The 12,729-nt window shown below is 38.3% G+C and overlaps 1 long non-coding RNA gene across 1 annotated transcript; it reads left to right on the top strand.

Moving 5' to 3' along the window:
• The first annotated feature begins 1,600 nt into the window (after nucleotides 1–1,600).
• LOC122549587 lies at nucleotides 1,601–8,221 on the top strand. The gene is made up of 3 exons (XR_006311594.1): nucleotides 1,601–1,671; nucleotides 2,726–2,864; nucleotides 7,578–8,221. It is a non-coding gene; the product is annotated as an uncharacterized LOC122549587 (long non-coding RNA).
• Nucleotides 8,222–12,729: the final 4,508 nt, after the last annotated feature.

Below are 12,729 nucleotides of genomic sequence, written 5' to 3'. Positions count from 1 at the left end.
CTTCAATCTATCATCAGAAACAACCTTTTAAAGGTTAAGTGCCGATTCTCTAAATTACAGAGTGAAATATTATTATACAATCACTTAGCGCGTTCATATTAAATTATTCCATGTAGTATTGAGGTGTTCACCCATTTATTCAAATAAAGGACAAAAGAGTGTTTACAACTGTATAATGGATTGATCTGAGTTGCTGTACTAGCAGAAGTGAATGACTGCTTGATAGTAGACATTTCTGGCAAATTGTGGAAACTACTCCCACAATATTTCTGGTTTGACAGACAGGCCGGCTGCTCACCTGCACAACACATTCAAATGATCAGCCATTAGGTGTCGTACAACACTATTACACAGTGTAATTTCCAAGCTAATATTTCTTGAGGTCATTAATTCAGAAAACTGCTGTTTCTTGAGGTCATCCATCGCATCATTCATGAGTGGCACTGAGATTACATGAAGCAAAAATTCCAATGCGTACTCCTTCAGGAATATTACAACTTTAAGAAATTTGAAAAATAACTCAGCATTATATTCTATTATAAATAGCAGCATGCTTATTTTACACCAAGCTAAGTACTTTACAACCTAACACTTACAATATGATACCTGAATATGTCTTAAATAACCCAAATTCCTTGAATGAAAAAAAGGAAAAATGCATTTTTTTTGCATCATGGAGAATGCACTCTGAGCACTGTCAGCAGTATGAACATTTCAAATGTGACTTCTGAGAATATAAATTTGTTAGTGAGTCATGAATTGCACAGGAAACAAGCTAGCTCTGCATTAAAAGTCAGTAAGAATGCAGCCAGAGAACTGTATGGAATAAAGAAGAAAAATAAATCAAAAACAACTATTAAATGTATATGCAGTTAAGAAATCTGCCTTCAAGTCTAATTCAAATACAAAGTATGATTGATGTCTGATATTCCACTTATGCCTTGCATGAACTTCAGATTGAATTAAGCAGTAAATTCATTATAACTACCCACTCTTACACAAGTTTCTGAAAAGAACTTTCACAGTCAGTATTTTTTCCATGCAATAAACAAAATCAATAGGTTAGGTGCTTTTGAGTGATACTGCATTGAACTCTCAAATATATCCAAAAGAAAGCCCTCCATAGTTCTGTCAATTTGAGGTTAGTTGCCTGTCGAACGGCTGAGGTCTCTCCTCATGTCGGGCAGGGAGGAGGAGTTGCTGAGATGTTTTTGTTGGGCATTTAAGCTAGTCTGGGTACATTTATTATTGATGTGTTCAAAGAAATCACAATTAATTAGCAATGATGTTAGCACCTTTCGTCTTGTGGACTACAATGTCCCTTTCACAATAAAAATGATGCAGCTGCTATTAAATGCTTTGAAAGAAAAGGAAAATAAACCAACAGCAACCATGATGAGTTTTATATAAATGTGCTTTTTCTGCATAAAGCTCTTTCTCTAACCCATCCAAATATTTGGATGGAGCACTTAAAACAGGGCCCTTGTTAAAACAGAGTCTGCAGAACAGTCTTTTTTTTAAGAGGTTTTATTTTCTGCTGCAGTACAGTCTCACAACCGCCTTGTGTTATATGTTTCTGCCTTTTCAGTTGATTCCATTAGCAGCTGTGGCTTACGTGAGCGGTGGAATGCTAAGGGCAAAAAAGGGAGACAGGATGCAATTTTCTTTGAAGTAAGCAGACCGGCAGTTTATTTAATAAATTTATATGAGATTTTGTTCCCGACTCGTAAGAAGAATGGGTAGGGGGGCTGGTTTGGTGGGAACGAGCAGTAATCAAGATGTCTTAATTCCTTGACATAAACATGCACACAGATTAATGGAGCTTGCAGAGATTCTTTATAAAGGAAAGATTGCTTATCGATCCATATCAAAATTTTCATGCTAATCCTAGTGAAGAGACAGAGTATCTGGTATCAGAGTTAATAATCTGATTGCTGAGCTGTCTGAGACAATTCTACCCAGTGTGAACTCTAATCAGTCCATGTCTTCTCATTTCAGTGTGGCTGCTGTACCCAGCCCTCTGTCCCCGTGCAATGCCACAGCTTGGACAGTGATTGAAGATATGATGTAAGCCTGTTGACAAATTAAATTTTTACATTTCAGAGGCGATTTGCTGCAGACGATTTTCTTTTGGTGTTTGGAATATGGGTTTGATTATAGAATCCCATAGGTGCCCTGCCCTCCCACTCAAATCCCTACACCACCACCACACACCTCCCCCGCCTCCCCACCCCAAGATTAATTTCCTTGTTAGGTTTTGTCTTCTCTCCTGACCTTGGGTCTCCAAGTTGCACCTAATGGCAATTCATTTTCTGATTCTACGTGTAAAAAGGTTTCAGAGCCAAAGGGTTTTGAAAAGTTCCCTTCAATTCCCTGATTACTTGCTATAGTGGTCTGATAAATTTAACTGGGCAGCAGTTGTTGCCATGACAACAATGGTATGATCCCAATAACAACTGATAATCCTGTTTGCTTCCTCCTGAGTGACATTTGATTGCTTTGAACCCAAATGTACTGCTACGACATGTTCCTTACTGGTGTGTCCTTAACAGGTGGATCTGGGGAAAGATGTTGGGATCTAACAGGACTGTGCAGTATTTCTCTGACTGACCAAGTGTTAATTCTCACTGCAGCAATGCATTTGTTTAAATATTTGCTGGTCAGACAGTCACAACTGCAGGTTACTTATAATATTGGACTTGATTATTTTGTTTTTTTCACCAAGTTCAAATGAAGCAACTTTGCAGCTTTGATGAATGGAATCTTTTTTTGAGATGCTGGGGGCCCCGCCTATTGGCTACAGAGACAGGAAGACACCCGTGCTTCTTCTTTCAGGCAAGGCCACCAAACTACAAGCCAATCAGGTAACGTGAAGTAACCAGTAGGCCTTCCTCTGGAATCAAGACCCAGCATTGGCTGGTGGATAATTAGAGATGGAAGGCCCCAACAAAGCTAATTGATATGACATGTAGTTTCTCGGATTGGTAGTAGTTGGAAATGGGGAATGGGATGTCAGAAGCAACTGGTGGGGAAGGTTTGGAGGGGTAGGGAAGTCCCAACAGGCACACCCCTGCCCAATGGTCCCATGATCAAGTGTTGATTACTATGACCTTTTCCACTAGGCTGCTTTCATGATAACAGCAATCAGGTACATCACATGGATACAAGTCGGTAATCCTAGACGATCAGGCTGTGACCCTTATATAGTTCTTAATTGGCCTCTTAAGGGCCCCTAATGGTGGTCAAGCAGGAAGGTTGACTCATAACATAATTCTGACTGAGGTGGAGCTGTAGCAGGGTTTGCTCCCACCAACTCCATGCCTAATTATGTGCCCATCTAAGCTCTAAGCTCTGGTAGCAAAGATTCCACCCAGTGTAGAAATTCATGACTTCTGGAATCCTTTCTCATAAGGACTGATGCAAACCAATTTGATATTAGACTGTAAATAAATGTACATTTCTCCATATCTTTCTTGCTTTTCTTTGTCTATATGTTATTCATAACTGTGAGCACCATTTCATTTTCACCAATCTTACATCAAAGGCAGATTTTATAGGTTCCCTTTAATGTCCATTGTCAGTACATTTAGCGTTGAAAGGAAATGTTTGTTTTCTTACCTTTAGAATATGGAACCCTGTCAAATAATTCTAGCAGCAATCTTTCATGAGTTTAAAAATAAATAATTGATTCTCAAACACTTACCCTGAATTAAATGCAATGTCCCAACAACATCTTCTCAATCACACAAATAGTAGATACAAATTAAGGTAATATATCAGTTATGCTCAGCTCAATCTCGAGGTTATGATTCCCCATCTCATTCGAAGCAGGCTTGTTAGGTTTTTTAGTCCAGAGTGTGTGCTGGAAAAGCATAGCAGGTCAGGCAGCATCCGAGGAGCAGGCGAATCGATGTTTCGGACAAAAGCCCTTCATCAGGATTCCTGATGAAGGGCTTTTGCCTGAAAAATCAATTCTTCTGCTCCTTGGATGCTGCCTGACCTACTATGCTTTTCCAGCACCACTTTCTCGACTCTGATCTCCATCATCTGCAGTCCTCACTTTCTCCTTGTTAGTTTATTAGATGATTTTAAAATTAGGGTTTTGGAAACTGAAGGGTCGTCTGCTGGCCGTGAGGGTCCTTGTAATCAGATTTCTATGAGGTTGGTTCTCTGGTGAACCTGCAAGTTTCAATAGTATGAGGTAGTTCCTCTCTTATAGAATCCTTATAGTGCAGAAAGAGGCCATTTGGCCCATTAAGTCTGTACTGACCCTCTGAAAAGTATCCCACCCAGAAATAGCAGACCCTTACCTTATCTCTTGCTCTAGACAATACAGGCCAATCCACCTAACTTGCACATCTTTGAACTGTGGGAGGAAACTACAGCATCCAGCAGAAACCTGCACAGACACCGGGAGAATGTACAAACTCCACACAGTCAACCAAATTTGGAATTGAACCTGTGTCCCCAGCACTGTGAGACAGCAGTGCTAACCACTCAGCCATCATGCTGCACTCTTTTGGCATCTCCTGCTTACAAGATATTGTTGTTAATTACCATGTCTGTTTAAATATCAATAGTTATTTGATGGAATTCTGCCTGCAAAACAGCTGTAATCTGATCTTAAAAATAACTAACAGCATGATCCCTTTATCATATGACTTTCTACCAATTCAAAACCTTTTTCCATATAACGGTGGTGTCTATGTTGATTCACAAATCCTGTGTTGTTGTTTAACACCATGAGGGCTTGAAATATGTAGTGACGTCGTTTTTTGAATGATCCATTCAATCTAATGATAATACTTTTTAGATCAGTTTCAGGGAACGGCATTAATTCATGCCAGTCTGGAATATTTATTTTACTCCTTCTTCATATAAAGGAGTGAATTCCATCCTCAAGAGAAGTTAGTTGACCAGAGGAAATCCACTTCTTCCAATCTTTTGTGTCCATTTTTAAAGTGGAAAGGCTGAAAGTCTGAACATTTGGGACATGATAATTAACAAAAGACACAAATACTGTTGGCGATGATCAATTTTGTATTTTTTAGCAGTAACTGATGATTTTGTAACCGATCCCCCAGTGGATCAGTGACATATTGCATCACTCAGTGAAGTGCCACAACGTTAAATAGAAATATCTGTGATTCATTAACTGTATTGCTACCATGATAACACATGGAATGTTACCACTGATCTCAGCTCTTAGTAAGTGGGACAGGGAGAAGAATAATCATCCAGGGGTTCTGCTAAGAGTCCCTTCTGGTTGCTATGTGGTGGAAGATGTACAATCGTGATGACTATAGCTGACAACAGGACTCAGACAAATCATTCTGACCTCTATCATTGCATAATTTGTAAGCATTAACTTCTTTAACTTGCACATTAAGTTTGGAAAATTGGTCTTGCAGTGTGAAACTGCCATTGGCAGTTGATCTTTCACCATGCCAGTCTTCATTTTTCCTTGATTTGGAAAATATTGCCAATATTAAAAATGTCAAGCCAAGCAAAAGCTAAAATGTGATAGGGCAATGAGTTTCATAAAATAACTATTGTTTGGTGAACTTTAGCGGAAGTAGACCAGATGCAGTGAAAATATTGCTGCCAATTCATTATGAGCCATTTAATACTGTTGGCATAGACCAGTTTCACCATGAAGAATGGTCATTCGGGTGAAACACAGAAGATAATCAGTGATTGTGTGAAATGGTTCACCTCTATGAGTGAGAAGAACAAGGGATGAAATTTAAAGAGGATGTAGAAATGACCTGCCTCCACTTGTTTTGGTTGACATTGATCTATTAATATTCATAGACATCCTGAACAACATTCTTCCAGTAGTGCTGTATTTAAAATTCCATTGGAACTGAATCAATTATCAGACTGCATAGGTATTTGAGAACTCAGCTCGAAATTTCTACTGCCAGACTTCAATTATCAGTATTCCAACCGTTACAGGCTTTTAGATATGTCCTGTGATCAGGGAAATGTGAATCAGGTATCTGCAGTGGAGATTCAATCCTGGACTCACCACTCTAATATTGCACAAGCTAATAAAACAGGCATTGTCTGTTTGGAAGGGGACATAGTAATTTACGACAGATACAGAAATCTGATTAGGGAACAGGAACGGGAAAGGAGCACTCAAAACCAAATAAAGGATACCAGGAGATGTTTAAAAAAAAATAGGGTGAAGTCTTTTTCAACTTGTGGCTCTTCTTGCAATCTTTTGATTGGTAGTTTAAAGCAGCTGCTGTTTACCAGTTGGGTGTATCAAATTATATGACCCTGGAATCATTCTGCACCAATCTCACCACCTGTTGAACTAACCTAACAGATATTTTATTTGTCATTTCCAATGATGTTTTCTATATTATTTAGATCACCTGAAAAATCATTTATTACTAAAACAGAACTTGTGTGAAATGAATGATATGATTTGTAATTAAGCGTCTGTATTCATTTTTCATTCATTCTCTTCAGTTTATACCATTAGCTTAATTTCTGGATATTCATATATTGCACTTTATATTTATCATACATAATAGCCTGTAGTACTTCTGAAATACCTTTCTCTGGGGTACACATATAGAGGGTACATACAATTATATAATGGAAATTCTGTGAAAACAACAAACAGCTTTTCTATCCCTTTTGTTCCCTTTGCGTGATTGATAAGTCACATCTATCGCTGTCACTTTCATTTGCCAACAGCATATGACACCTTTGAATAGTGCAAGGGCAGCAAAGTTTATTCAAGAGACTCGCTGTGATTTCATTCCAAACATTTAATCAGAACTCACTTTGCTATGTACATTGTCAGAAAGAATAGGGACTGAGAAGGGAGTTGATTAGTAGCACGTAAATCCCAGATAACATTGGAAGCTGTTCAAATAACATGGCAACTATTTAGACCGTCATTTTAACCTCTCAAATGTGAACATTCTGAAGAGATCATCTATTTATTAAGTAGAGTCTAGGAACATGCATTTTTGTGAAATATTTGTATGAAATATTTCTGTATAATATCTCCATCATATTAAATTATGGTTTGTCAGTAACTTGACCAGTTCACTATACTTTTGACAAAGTTTTAAGCAATTTACATTACTACTAGAAAATGGTTCTAAAGGCAAGAAAAGCTATCTCTGTTTATCCCATTGTGTATAAAGCAAGTTCACTTTATTTCACTTTGCATCCTTTATAAATGAACAACTTCAAAATTGTTTAGTTAGGTCAATTAGGTGGAGACAATAAATGTTGGCCCAGCCCACATCTCAAGAACAAATGAAAATAAAACATAAGTTTGCTGCATAACAAAAGACAGCAGGAGCTGAGGGGATGCGGAGGTGAAACAGGGTAGCATGTTCTCACCCTGATGAAGAAAGTGTTGGAAACCATCATTGAAGCATCAAGGATTGTGGTGAGACTGAAACCATTGGAAATGATGGTGTGCTCATACCTAACTCTTTTTCATACGTTCCACAATCACTTCTGATTCCTAATATTTAGCTGTTTAAACATGTACCATTAGTGTCCTCGTCATAATCCCAGCTGTATGTCTTTCTTTTTTTCAGGTACCCAAGAATTGCCCATGGCCAGATAACAGGACAAGAGCAGAAAGTAGTTGTTGAAGAGTTCAGAAGAAGAGCGTTATTGGACTCGAAATGTTAACTCTGCTTCTCTCCCCGCAGCTCCTACTGAATTTTCTGAGCTTATTCAGCACTTTCTGTTTTCATTTTAGAATTTGAGCATCCACTTTTGTGCAAGTGTTAAGGATATGGTTAAGTGTAGTGATGATCTGGAGGCTATGAGGAAGGTTTACCCTTCCACCTCATAAATACACGTTCAGCTCCAAAATGGCGCTGCAGCAGTGTCATGTAACGATTACCAGCATGATCAGTCTACCCTCCATACTTGTGTGAGTATTCTTTAAACACATGTCAATGCTTCAAACAAAAACACATCCGGCCTCTCTGGGACCAGATAAGTGCACACACACCTCTGATGCTGTTTTGGAGCCAAAACAGCACTTGAAGAACATCAAACAAGAGATATTAGGAGCCAGATTTTGTGGTTACCAATTCAGATGAAAGTACATGCAGCACTGATGCCTCACAGCACCAGAGCCGTAGATCCGAGTCCAGCTTTGGGTGATTTTGTGGAGTTTGCATGTTCTCCCTGTATCTACATGGATTTCCGCCGGGTGCTCCGGTTTCCTCCCGCAGTCCAAAGATGTGCAGCTTAGGTGGATTGTCCATGCTAAATTGCCCTGTTACAGCTAGGGATTGCGGGCTAGGTGGATTAGCCACGGTAAGTGCCACGTTAAAGGGATAGAGTGGAGAGCTGGGTCTGGGTGGGATGCTCTTTGGAGGGTTAGTTCAGACTCAATGAGCCGAATGGCCTCTATATTCAATGTAGGGGTTCTGTGATTCTGTGATAATTATACAGTTATTCTAACTTACAGTCCTGATTGCTGTATACTAAATATTATACTGCATTATATTTTACTGCAACTTATGCTACTGAGGGGAGGTGATGACCTAGTGGTATTATTGTTATCTAGTAATATTATTGTTAGACCATTAATACAGAGACCCTGGGTTTGGGACCTACGTTTTAATGGATCCATGGTAGATGGTGGTATTTGAATTCAATAAAAATCTGGAATCTACTGATGACTTTAAAATCATTGACAATTATTGTAAAAACCCATCAGTTTAAGGAAGGAAGCTGCCATCCTTACTTGGTCACATCCTTCATGTGACTCCAGACCCACAGAAATGTGGTTGACTTTTAAATGCCCTCTGGGCCATTAGGTAAGCAATAAATGTTAGCCTCGCCAGTGATGCCCACATCCTGTGCATGAGTGAAAAAAATGGGTGGGGATTGGTAGACAATTATTTTCTGTTGATTTAAGAGGTATTCATTTAAACAACAATACTTTGTGTTGGTTTTAGTGAAAGGCTGAATTTGTAATTCATAAATTCTGCTTGTAATATTTCTAATGCATGCATTTTAATTATGTTTGACATTAATAATGCATTGAATTGGCAATATTTTGTGTCTGCATTTAGGGCAATATTGAAAAGCAATTGGGCTCATTTTCCTGTTGCTCATTTTCATATATTAGATTCTATAGATTTTAATTTTAGTGTTGCTGCTGAACCTAAATGATTTTGTTCACAGATTTAAATAACTCTGATTAACTGAGTATTTTATACAAATTGGTCTTGATTACACGCACATTGGTGTAACATTGTGAGTGACCTGTTTACTTCAATTGATGAAATTCTGGCATGAAACTGCAAATAAAATAAAAACATTCCTGCCATGAATGTTAAATGGAAAGCATTCAGAAAGGACACAAAACATAGCAATACTTACAGTGGAATTGTAAGGTTATAAAATGTAATAATACAGATACCATGAGGTTTATTTGAAAATGGGGGTCATCCAGATTCACTGTGCAGACATTCCCTGGTGAGCACAATCTAAACTTTTATATATAATAGAAAATGGATGTACGCCTGGGAATTCTGAAAGGAATAAAGATTAACTTTTTGGCATCAAAACAGGTATGAGATCTGATGGTGAATGTTCACTTGCAGGATTAAACAGTCCTTCATATCGACACAGAGGTACTTGATGTTTTGCAGGGTTGTTATTTCTGATTTCCAGCACTTATGATCTGATTTCTTTCTTTTCCTCAATTAAGCATTGCTTCTATGTTTTCCAATGTTCCTTTGAAGTGCCTTGAACTTTTCATTATACTAAAGGTGCAGACAAATATTAGGACTCTTGTGGCACAGTGGTAATGGCCCTGTCTGAAGGTGGTTCAAGTCCCATCTGATCCAGAGGTGAATTGTAATATATCTGAACAGACTGATTAGGAAAATATTCACTATTTAAGAAGATTTTTTTTCCATATGTTCTACATATAAATTTTTGCTTACTCTTGAATGGGGAAATAGATTCATGGACATTCTTCAGAGAGCCAAATGGCAAGGTGGACGGAGATATGTTACTGTAATATCTGTGGTCTCCTTTCAGTGTTTTCTTTGGAGACTGTGGGGCCTTTTATCACACATTTCAAGTATGATTATACGAAGAATTTGAATTGCACATAGAAATTTCCATTAAAAAGGATTTACCTTTTCAATAAAACACAATACCAGTAAAAATTAGGAAATGTAGCAAATGGATAAGAAGGGATAAATGATAAAATGTAATAGAAAAGTAATAGAAAGTCTGTGACCTATATTTTTGTCATCAATTGAAAACAACTTTGAAAGTCATGTGAATGCACCAATACCATAAATGGAGGATTTTCGATCTATTTCTGTGGTGCACTGAGTTTATTTTGGAAAACATCAAAACTTTAATTTAAGCAACATCCCTTTGAAACAGTTTTTTCCCACTTTTTAATAAATCATTTTTGAAATTGTTATTTTCATGGGACATTGAAATAATTTGGCAGAAAATAATAATCTGCGATATGGGTCAAGATAAATCAAATGTAATTATATTTTTAAATCTCTTACTTGAAAATTGCTGGTAGGGTTCAGACAAGGAGATGTTTGTTTTTAATGTTGTATAATAGTTTATTTCTCCTGTGGATAGCACTTTGTTAATAGATTGGTTTATACAGAGCAAGGAAGCTAGTTAGGTATAACTCAAAAACGCCAGCTAATGATTGTTAATGATTTTTAGTATAGTGGGTATTTAAGATATGAGGTTTGCAGTTCCTTTGATACCAATTTGGTTATCATCTCTTATGATCGGCCTTTCTCTGATTCAACCTTATTTTGAAAGAAATGCCCCCTGCAAGAATTATTGCATTTTTCCTTACTTATTACACTGAAAATTTTCAGTGTCACAAAATGTGGTAAGGTCATGGTTATGTGAATGGACCAGTGATTCAGAAGGCCCAGATTAGTAATCCAGAGGGAAAGAGTTTGTAACCCCACCATGGTGAGACACAAACTAAATTCAGTTTTTAAATGTCATACAATAAGCTAGTGTCTGTAATGATGACTGTGGGACAACTGTATTACTGGAAGCTTTCATATTGATTTGTTATATCTCTGTTCAGGGAAGGAAACCCACCAGTCTAGCCTGTACATAACACCATTCGCAGAGTCATTGAGATCTACAGGACTTTTGGCCCATTGTGTCTATGCCAGTCAAAAACAACTGCCGAAGCGATCTTGCATTGAAATTGCAGAATCAAAAATGGCCTTAAGCAATTCAATTCAGGAGCAACAAATACAGGCCCCACCCATGACATTAACATCCAGAGTATAAGTAATTAAAACAATAAGTTCATACTTATAGGCAATTTGCCAGTTTTGTAAGCTACAAGACAAAGAGACATTGTATAAAGTGTTGCTAGTTTTATTGGGACAGTTGCAGTAAAAATACCAGACAGGGTGACTGGCTAAAAACATTGTAGCGGCAGCACAGGAGAAAGAAATGCTTCAGTTATTGCCACTCTACCAGTATGCAAATTTTGTCCATTGCATTTAGTTTTTAATACATGTCTTGACATGATGCTCAGCATAATTTCTATGCTCTGAAAAACAAGAACCGAGGACCCCATAAAGGGACTATCTGATTGGCATGGTCGTTTCCACCAATTATGCAAACTGAAGTTGTCTGCTATTCACTGCTTGTCACGTATCTTTGTGCTGATTTTGTTTGCACTGTATTGTCACAGGAGTGTTGTACACAACTATTTTTTTCAATGAGCATTCTTGCACTATGACCTACCTGTTTCCCAAACAAAATCTGAAAATTTATTCTTTTAAATGAGATCACATCTAACAGTGTAATAAACTAATAATTATACGTGAATATTCTGAAAATATATCAATTAATGTAAACTATTTTGCAATTGCATAGATCTTAAGGTAATCAAGAATATGGGACAAGTTCAGGAAATTGGGATTATTGCACCTTTAGTGATAATTATGATGGTGCAGCCTTGGTGGGCCGAAGGGCCTTTTCTGTATTGTATGATTGTATCACCCTATGACTCTAATTAGTATGAGACATAGATTCTGTTTTATTTATATAGCAAGTTACTATGGCAAAAGCAAATTCAATTTTAACTTCCAATTGAATTGAATTGAATGATTTATTATCACTTGTATTTTACAATAAAATACAATGCAAAACTTGAGCTGTCGCCACAATCCGGCGCCTTTTGAATAGTTAAAGAATAAAAAGATATAGCTGAAAGAGAGTCCATCTTCATTCCAGGACCTCTGCCACATGTCCTGTGCTCTGAGCTGGCTCACCGACACCTGCACCTCCAGCCCTCCACCTATTTGCTAAACCAACAGCATCAGAGTCTCCATTCTTCAGACACCATCTCTTCGCCTCTAGGTCCACCTCACCAATGTTGCCGCTGATGCCAGGTCCCGTGCCGGATTCACACTTGCCAGGCAACGAGGAACCCCTGGCTCTGCTGCTGTCGCTACGCAAATAACCAGGAGTCCCTACTCTGCTGCTACTGCCTCGATGATGCCCGGCTCCGGGCATACCACACTGCCACCACTGCAGCTGTCGCCTCACTGACACCTGGAGTCTCCACTCTGGGTTTCCAATTACCTGGAGTCCCTGGCTCCGCTGCCAGGCCAGGCCGCCGTCCCACCAAGAATCCGGCTCTGCAATGTCACCTTCCCTGTCACCGCCGGCAGGAAGAAGATGAAGACAAAGAAAAAG

The sequence above is a fragment of the Chiloscyllium plagiosum genome, chromosome 4 (genome assembly GCF_004010195.1).
Source record: "Chiloscyllium plagiosum isolate BGI_BamShark_2017 chromosome 4, ASM401019v2, whole genome shotgun sequence".
NCBI lineage: Eukaryota > Metazoa > Chordata > Chondrichthyes > Orectolobiformes > Hemiscylliidae > Chiloscyllium > Chiloscyllium plagiosum.
This window is presented reverse-complemented; position numbering and strand designations above follow the sequence as displayed.